This window comes from Calonectris borealis, chromosome 17, assembly GCF_964195595.1.
Source record: "Calonectris borealis chromosome 17, bCalBor7.hap1.2, whole genome shotgun sequence".
Classification (NCBI taxonomy): Eukaryota; Metazoa; Chordata; class Aves; order Procellariiformes; family Procellariidae; genus Calonectris; species Calonectris borealis.
The window spans coordinates 11,722,750-11,732,175 of NC_134328.1; the positions used below are offsets into that span (position 1 = coordinate 11,722,750).

The 9,426-nt window shown below is 44.9% G+C and overlaps 1 long non-coding RNA gene across 2 annotated transcripts; it reads left to right on the top strand.

The window, feature by feature from the left end:
• Positions 1 to 830: 830 nt before the first annotated feature.
• LOC142089752 (uncharacterized) lies at positions 831 to 9,344 on the top strand. Of its 2 annotated transcripts, none has more exons than XR_012676292.1 (4): positions 831 to 2,104; positions 3,417 to 3,480; positions 6,162 to 6,359; positions 6,630 to 9,343. It is a non-coding gene; the product is annotated as an uncharacterized LOC142089752 (long non-coding RNA). The 2 variants fall into 2 exon arrangements; XR_012676293.1 differs by lacking the exon at positions 831 to 2,104 and adding an exon at positions 2,111 to 2,272 and having other exon boundaries at positions 6,630 to 9,344.
• The last annotated feature ends 82 nt before the right edge of the window (positions 9,345 to 9,426 follow it).

The window sequence follows — 9,426 nt, forward strand, 5'->3', positions numbered from 1 at the left end:
TTTATGTATTCAAGGAAGTGTTTCGTATAGCTCCTGTATCAAGTGCCACTGAAAAGCGGGCCTAGATAAAAGATTAAGGTAATGCCCCTAACTGTGAATAGGGAAAGTTTACCCTTTACTGTCCAGTATATCTTCTGCAGGCAATAACTGCTTTATACATGTGAAATATGTATACGCTGAGATCCAATCACGAGTTTCTTGTAGTAAAAGAAAAATGCTGGAAACTGCCTGTTAAATACCCGGTTCAGTTAATACACCATAAAGTAAGAAGGAGAGACTTAACAAATGCTTTGTAGTTTAATACTGAATGCTTTCTGTCATTAATATTTCTTAAATGCAAATCATTAGTAGTGCTGCATTCTTTGGTTTGCTGGGCCAGATAAGGAAAATGATGATGTTCAGTTCCTGGGAACACTATGAAGCAAAACTCAAGTAACACATTTTCTCCAAACCCTCCCAAGGTATTTAATCACGGTTGTGCCGTCTCCCAGAACGGTGTAAGTTCAAATGTCCTTTTCTGAGCCACTGTCAGGTGGTTCAGTCATCTTTCTCTGCTAGCCTACAATGCAACAACTAATCTACAACAAAGGGAGATACATTCTGTTTAAAATAGACCATGATTATTGTACTTGGTAAAGTGCAGAAATAATGCAGTAGCTCAAACTATTCTCAAATGGCTAAAATCAGAGTTAAAATACATCTTTTTTTCTTTTCTTTGGAAGGGCAGCTGTCTGCCATGCTCCTGCTGTAACACAGAGTGGGATTTATATGGACTCAAAAGGACAGATATCACTTACTGACAGGTAATTGCTTTCTGCAGACATCTGACTCTTTTCCTTGGAGGTCTCCTTTTTCTACATAATGTTCATTCATGGTCTAAAGCAGCAGGGCTGCAGACAGTAATTGGTTGTTTATGCATTAATGTTTAATTTATGGAACAGTACCTATATATTTGTAAAGAACAACTTTTACATCTGTTGAATGTTGTCAGACTTCAAAAGTTAGTATGTAGCATTTCAGAAACACATTCACTGGACTGAAACAGCTTTTCACAAAAACACAGAAAGATGGGCAATGTCTACTAAAAGAGAACAGCTTAGCAAAACCTTTTTCATTGAGCCCTTCTCCTATTGAGCTTTTGTTCAACCATAGGCTGTGTGATGCAGTTCAAGTCATTCTGTAATGCTGACCTATGTCTTTCACAACGGCTTAGGTCATCCAGTTGATCATCTGAGCACCTTTCTCTGGTGGCGCTGCCAGCAGCAGTGAGGAAATGAAAGAGAAGATGATTGAACTCTCCAAACTATTCTGAACATTGCTTGGTCCAGGGAAAAGTTCCCCAACAGTAACTTTCCTATCACGGAGTCATCTGAGAACCTACTTGCTAGTATCTTGCTCTTACTAAGCCTCCTTATTTTCATGGACAGTGCTGTCAAAGCTGCCCTTCTGGTAAGGAAACGGAAGGGTTTTTTCTTCCTGTACGCTGATGAAAATGTCCTTTGAGGTAGGCCTGGCTTTGGCCCCCCCAGGCTGGCAAAAGGAAAATAATACTCCAAGAAGCAGAATGGATTTCCTAATTTAGTACCAATCCATACGTTTTGTTCACGAACTTGACTTTACTTCAAAAATACAGATCAACTGACCTACTACCCTTTTTTCTGTCTTTCTGAGAATGCATGTAATGTATACCCTCTTTATTGTCTTATGCTCTTCTCTATGTGCTTATCCACTAACTAAAAGCATGCTATAGTAACTGGTCCGTGTGATTTAGCAGGAAATGGCCTGCCTATGTTTCAGTTGTCGTGTTCAGCTGATGTCATTGTCCTGCTGCAATGTTGGGGACATCATGTTGCTGGCAATTGCCTGTTGAGCTGTTGATGGCTTTTCCTCAGCAGCAATGACTGCGATGCTCCAGCCGGTTGGATGTGGGTGTTGTACTGTAAGGAACTGGATGGCATCACCTGAGTGAGCTTTGACCCTTGCAGTCTGTGACTGTGCTGCTCTTCTGTGGCAGTGTGGTAATCGAGTTTTTTGTAAAAGGCACGTTTTGGGCCTTTTGAGATCATGTAGAAGTTGGAATCATTCTGCCCAGATTTCAGTCCAGGTAACTGTGTTTTTCTTCTTAAATACCTCTCCAGGGTCCATGGATATAGCTTTTGTATCCAGTGCTGATATGTTGTTTTGATCTCTTGACAGTTCAATTGTGTTCATACCCTGTTCAGAGCCACTGCAACGAATCTTTGCTGCCTTGTGTTTGAATAGAGTAGACATGGTAACTAAGAGACTCTAAGAGTTTCTAACTAAACCTTTAAAGAAGGTTAATTACATACCATGCCAATCATCTATTTTTTTTTTTTGTGTATGGTATTCTGCACTTGGCCAGGCTCATTGCAGGCATTAAATACCTCCTAAAAGTATCAGAAATTGGAAGGGTGATATCAGAGTAGATGGATTATTTATCTCACTGGGTGTGACAAGACAGAAGAGTCTGCATTAGTAAGGTCTAAAATGCAGCAACCTGCAGAAGAGGACACCACCAGATTAAGGAGGTGATCCAGATGGGTGAGACCTGGGTATACTTGCCTGCGGGAAGTTGGAGAGAAAAGGCCCACCTGAAGTCTGACCCAGTGCTATTGATGTGTTCCAGCTCTGAATTCACATTTCTTTAGCTGTTAAGAATGCCTCTCTTGCCCATACAACTGTGTTGTATGTCCCAGAGCTGAGACATCTTGTTTAATGTTCTTCTGTGTCCTGACCATTCCCTCGTTGGAGTGGCTGGACAGTTCCTGCTCAGTTTGTGCTACTAGTGTCACGTGCAATCCCATGAAAAGGTCATGGGATGTGGCCCTGGCAGCTCTGGCAGAGATTGTTAGGAACCTTCTGGCGTTTTCCTTTCATTTTTTAAATCAGAAAATACCACTTAGTTTTAACATAACAGCTTAACAAAAATTTGAGGGGAAAAAAAAATGATTAAAGCTGTTTCAAAATGCCTGAAATTTTCTGCTTCCTTCCTTTAAAGAACACAAAATGATTTCTTGCTCATGTTAAAATGTAGTTTATGGTTTTCAAAACGCTAACAAAAGTATGAAGTTACAATTAATATTTTCCCAAAGTACAACATAAAATTGAAATAGTGAAAATATTTCTTGAACTATTTTGAGATGTAAGCTTTGCAGTTTGACTCAGATGGAATGTTTTTTCTAAAAAACTTTTTCAGGGAGGAAAACCCTTTTGCTCAATAATTAAATCCCAGCCTGAAAGAGCTGGGACAGTATTTCCATTAAAGAAAGCCAGAATTTCTGTGCAGAAATTCAGGAAAGAACAATACCTTTATTGGAGATTGTATTTAGCAGATGATGACTAGTGGTTTTGTCTCTTTATCTTTCTCTCCCTTCTCCCCATGCCCTGCCCTGCAGATTTGGGGATACCTGAGCCTGTTCCTGAAGAGAGTCTTCCTCCATGGCACTTACCTCACCAAAGGTAACGTTGAGGAAATGGGCAGTATTTTGGCCTACATTTTTAATGTTCTTCTGACATCACCTAATGCTGTCAATAGCAGGAAAATGAACCTCTCTCTCTTACAGCTTCTGTTCACCATTACTTACTATCAATGGAGGAGTTGTGGTAGAAAATCTGGATAGAAACTTCTGGTCCACAAGTTGTTTGCCTTTTGTATTTCTAACCTTTATCATCCCTTTCCTGTCTTCTCCTACAAAGTAAAGAAACTGAAATCAGCTACTGAAGGGTTTCATGGATTTGTTGCATAATTTAGTTGCAATATGAACATCACAGCACTTTTCATTAGTTTATTCACTTATAGGCCAACAAGCAATCATCCCCAAGGTCACAGGAAAGGCAGGGGTTACCATTGCTCTAGGCCAAGACATTACAATACTGATGATGACAAAACTATTTGGTATAGATGCCAAAAATGCCAGAAAACAAGTCGTCATCCTAATCAAGGGCAGTATTTTCATCGCTCAGAAAGCCAGCCCAGCTCCCTGCTGTCAGACTGTGACAATCCCCAGTTGGCAGGCCCCACCAGATCTCCTGCATCCTTGGTGCATTGTCATTCCAGCTCCCCAGCATGCTCTGCCAAGACCGGGTCTGGTTGTCTGGGACATTTACACACACAACTCCCGGGAGGCTACCTGTGATAACACACTGTAGATCATGGAAGAGAAATTCCCCAAGCGCAGAGTAACCACCACCAGTTTGCTGATACCAGCACCGATAAATGCAGGTTCGACCACTCGCGGTGCACTGCAGCACATGGTCACCACTGGTCCACTGAAGCACCTTTCCTTGCTGACCCAATCCTTCCTGCTCCCGAGCAGGTGGTTCATTCTCCCCTGCGATGTGACGGGCATGCTCAGCACAAGAGCGCATGGAAGAAAAAGTGCCAAGCTCCTGTGTTGCAGCTGAGCCTCATCTCTGGGACACTCAGGGGAAATGGTGATGGGGCGGTGTGAGCTGCAGGGAGTCTTACTGCCACAACGCGTGTCCTGGTAGATGGGAGCAAAGGAAGCTCTGGCAGTGGCAGCACCCAGCAGTAGCAATTGGAAGTGGTTTACTGTCCAGTGGACTTTGATTCCTAACATTGTCCATTCATCCTGGGAAGTGCAGGACCAGAGGAGTAGGAGCAAGCTCTGGACACGTACCATCAACAGAGAACAAAGCACAACATTCCTGAATACAGAAGTTCTCCTTGCTGGTAGTTGCAGGTGTATGAGGAATGTGATGGCACAGCCTCTTAGTTTCATTGGCCATTATTCCTCTTATGCCTATATTTTAATTCAGATTTATATCCAAGTCTTGCATTGCAGCTCTGCCTTCTTGTGGCAAGATCCTCCAAGCAGTTATGAGCTCTGCAATTTCTCTCCCTAGCCTCTGTTTTATTTTGGGGGAATCTCGTTAGCTGTTATCATGATTCAGTTTGTCTTTAGTCTTGGCACAGACACACAACTCTCATTTTGCGAAGGGATATCAAGGGAGATCGCCACTCTCTCTCTAAAATGTGTTTGTGGTCCGGTCAGGTGTCCCATTTGTTGCTTCTCTCAATCCCAGAGTTAGCAATGTCCATATCCTTGTGGCACCCTCTTATGTTCTCTTATTGCAGGTTATTTGCATCGTTAAAACGGATCATTCTGTGACCACTAGAGCTGATGGTCTGCTTCTATGTAACTAGCGTAGCCAGCAAAGGAAATAGAGCTTTCTCAGCATCCCAGATCTGAAGTATTTCAGAAGAGTAAACAATCCTATTGGAAGATTCCTACTGAAGCAAAAGCCTATTCAAAAAGGAGTCCTGATTAGGAACATTCTCTACTCCAATATTTTGTTAAAAGTGGCCCAAAGAGGAAGAATTTTTATTTTTTAATTCTTGTTGCAGCAGCAGCTCTGAGTTAAGCAATGGCCATGGTGTGTTCAGGGCATCAAAGCAGAAAATCTGAGACAAAGGGCCTAGATGCAGAATTTCCTGCTATAACCTAAACCAAATGCCGCTGAATGCAGCTTCCCTCAAGATCTCCCAGCTACGCTACTGTTCACAGCCTAGCTGGTGGCCAGCATCCAGACTGAGCATTAGTAAAACTAACAAACCAAACAGTTCCCACAGTAAGTCCCTTGCTCTCCAGCTAACTTATTTAACTGTGGAGCTTCTAAGAGGGATGCTTCATCTACTGTTGTTGCAATAACCAGTAAGCGGGTATCCATGACAAAACCCAAGGGCACTGCCCTACAGCAACGAAGTCTTGGCTAAGCAGCAGCAGAAACTGAAAAAGGTCAGAGCTCCACAGTAGCCCTGCTCCATTTTAAAAATAGAGCCCATCAGTTTTGTAAGAAATGAAGGAGGTTCTTCAATGGCTTTCAAATCAGACCTGGGGTGTCTCAACACAATTCTCTCAAAGACACCAGGGGAAGAAAGGGAAATGCTCAGACAAGTATACAAGGACAGCACCACAGAGCTTCACTGACGTTCATTCTACCCCTCCCTGCCAAGGGAGGGACAAGAACAGAAAAGACTTTGCGGCTTTGCAGAGGGCAAGGAACAGGACTAGCTTTTCCTCTGCATGAATTTGCTACTCTTTCCCCTTCTCTCTCTCCTGTTCTTGTGCTCCCGGAGGTACAACTCCCTCTGCCATAATTTGTTTTTCTTCCTTTAGACAGGGACCACTTCTATGTGGTTCTGTACCTGGCTGGTCTTGCAGTGCCACCTTCTCGAAGATTTTCAGTGGAATCCAGGACACTTGGTTTGGTGATTTGCAGCTGCTCCATTTCACATCTTGGATAATGCTGCTGAAGTCTACCAGAGGAGCCTTTGTGTATCAGTTTTGCATAAGCCTCAAGGAATATATTAACATGTAAGTAAAAAGCCAGTAAGTTCTCTTAACTATGTTGAATTACCATAAAATTAATCTTCCCAATCTGTATGAAAATAGGATGCTCTGGATTTGCAATACAAATCCTACACATTAAGAATGTGGATGGCTGTACACCACTGCTAAAGATTACTTTTCTCTGAGCCTCCTCATTGATTGACCAGTGTAGTTTTATTTCTTAATAAATACAAAGAACTAAATACAGCTCTACAATAGCACGTATCAGATCTGTGTTCCCCTTTTTGCTTGCAGTCTGCTCTCGGATTTGTGCTAAGCATTGCCCAGCATTCCCCAAGGCAGCGTCGTACTTTGAGATACGCCTATCTCTGCAGGAGCTCTCTTTGACCACAGAAACTTGCAACGTAGTCTTCTCAGGTACTCTTATCATTGTAGTAAAAGCACAGGCAAGTGTCAGCAAACTGGGTTTGCCAAGCTCCTGCAGTTTTGATCTGGTGGCTGGATTTAATCTGTTGGTGTTTATCCCAAGAACGAGGGAAAAAACATAAAAAAAGTTAACTCACATAAAGTTGCCCTTACTCGCTTTCTCTTCTCTTTGCCCGCTGTTTGTGGTAACGGCTCATTAGACCCTGTGCTTATAATAGCTGTACCATGAGACAGGAGATTTCATTTCCCGTCCTGCTTTCCAGGGTGTGGCAAAACAAACGCACGCTCCCCGCAGCCACGCCAGCGGTACTGTGGGGTTTGCAGTGTTCACTAAGTACGTGTTTAGCCCTAATTTCTTTCTTGTTCTGTTCTGCCTGTAAAAGAACTTCTGATCCTGCCTCTAGGAAAGAAGAGGAACTGGGATTTCTCCTTTGAGAGATGTGGGGCTCGTGTTTGAAGAGGAAAAAAGTATGTGATGTTTTTCTCCCCCTGACCGGTGTAAGCAGTGAGAACTGAAATACTTCTGGTAGCTTTTGAGAACTGAGAGCCTTGCCTTCCTTGCAGAGGAGCCGGAGTCTATTTGGATGATTTGAACCTTTGCCATCATTTGGAGCAGAATGAAGCTCTGTAAAAGAACAGCAACTAAATGCCAACTGGGTTGTCATTAGCTCAGGCTGCCCAGGAAGCAGCTGATGTGCAGTTTGTGGTGGAAGTCATGCAGACAGAAGGGGTGTGACTCAGTGGTGGAGAGGCCCCGGCCTCTGGCTGTATTCCGACCCTAAAGGTGTATTCTGGGCTTGCTGTTGGGATGGACCAGGGACAGCTAGTGACTGCACATACACACATAGCTGCATAAAACAACACAAAGGCTCCAAGGATTCCCACGTGACTGTCCCTTTTGCAGAAGGCAGTTAATGTTGCAGTGATGCTGGGTGCTGCTGGCCCAGCTCCATCTTTCTTCCACAGTAATCAATGGAAATGTGTCCTAGTCTTGAAGTCTGGTGCTTTAGGAATGAAAACCTTAATGGCTTTCCTTGGCCTTTTTTTTTTTTTAAAGCTCTTTCTTTTATGAAGCATAGGGTGTTTAGAACTATGGAAGCAGTGCAAGAAAAATATTAATGAATAACTATGGAGTGCAGACATTAACGCATTCCTTTCTCTTGAAATAACTGGCTTTTCTCTGTGGGCTCCGTAAAAGAAAAATGTCTGCAGAGTCTGAACCTGCTGTATAGAAGCCAAAGTAGATGGTGATGTAGAACTTCACTGGCTTTTTTGCTAAATTATTACCTCTGCATTTATCATGTGGCAAAAAATCTTCTCTCTTTCTCTGCAAAATGATGACCCTGTAGAGGCAAGATAAACCTAAGGCACAGGGGCAGTTCTTAAGGTTCTAGGTGATGAATATCTGGGTGATGGAAACTGAATGAAAAATGATTTCTAGGACCCCCTCCCACACCCCAGAATCCAACTGATGGTGGAGGGGAGGAATTAAAGCATTGCAAGCATTCCACCATTGGAGTGTTCTCCAAGGGTGGATTTTGAGAAATCAAGTGGCTTTTCAGCTTTTGTTTTCCTGCAGTTATGAATGGAGGAGAACATGAATTGAGTATGGGGCTGCACTACAGCAACTATACTCCCAGCTTTGAATCACACCTTTCCCTGGTCAGGCCTGAAAACTGCAGGTCGGATCAAAGGCAGTGGTGTTTCACAGCCTCCCTTGTACAAGCTTCCTGTCCTTAGAGGGAACATCGGACACTTTTAAGATTTGGCTGGACAGGGTGCTGGGCTATCTTGTCTGGACCGTGCTTTTGCTAAGAAAGGTTAGACCAGGTGATCCTTGAGGTCCCTTCCAACCTGGTATTCTATGATTCTGTGATTTTTTTGAAAATGCAAAAGGGGGACAGTGGAGAAGAACCCCATTGCTGACCACCAGTGGAAATGGGAATAATGCATCCCTGTCCCACAGAGGCAGGCTGCACAGAGAGATGTTGTCCATGTGTCCAGTGGAGAAGCAGGAAGCTTAGGAACCTGCTTAAGAAAGATACTTTTAGACCTCATTCCGTGTTTAAACCCCTGGCTATTCCTCCTTGTTGACTTGGTTCAAGACCACCCCTTCCTCCTGCCTTGGCTTCCTAACGTGCCTTCGCCACCCCGCGAGCCACAAAGGCTGGCAAACTGCTTGATGGCTTTGTCCCTGTGTCCGAACCTGCCAGGGATTAAACACTTGCAGTTGAGATTATTATGCAATTGAAAAGAGGGAAGGAGGCATGAAAAAAAAAACCCTCTTTCGAGGCGGTTTTCTTTGGCGGGCTCCGGCAGCAGCAGTCCGCTTCCCCCCAGCCGCTCCCCCCGTGCCCGCGGGGTTTGTAGCTGCTCCCCGGGCGCCGCCGGGACTTGTAGTCTGCGCCAGGCTCGGGCCGAGGGGCTGCTCGCAAGGGACCCCGTCCCCCCGGGGGTCCGCAGGGCCCAGCGGGGGTGCCGATGCCCGCAGGGGCAGGGGCCGCTCCCTGTGGGGCAGGCCGGCCGCGGCTGGAGGCAGCTCCGCGGCTGGGCCGGGGGCAGCGCCCGGCGCCCGCCGCCGCAGGGGCACTGCCCACCGGGCCCTCGGCCCCCAGGGCCGGGCCGCCCGCCGGCCGGGCCGCGGCGGGTGCCCGGGCGGGCGCGG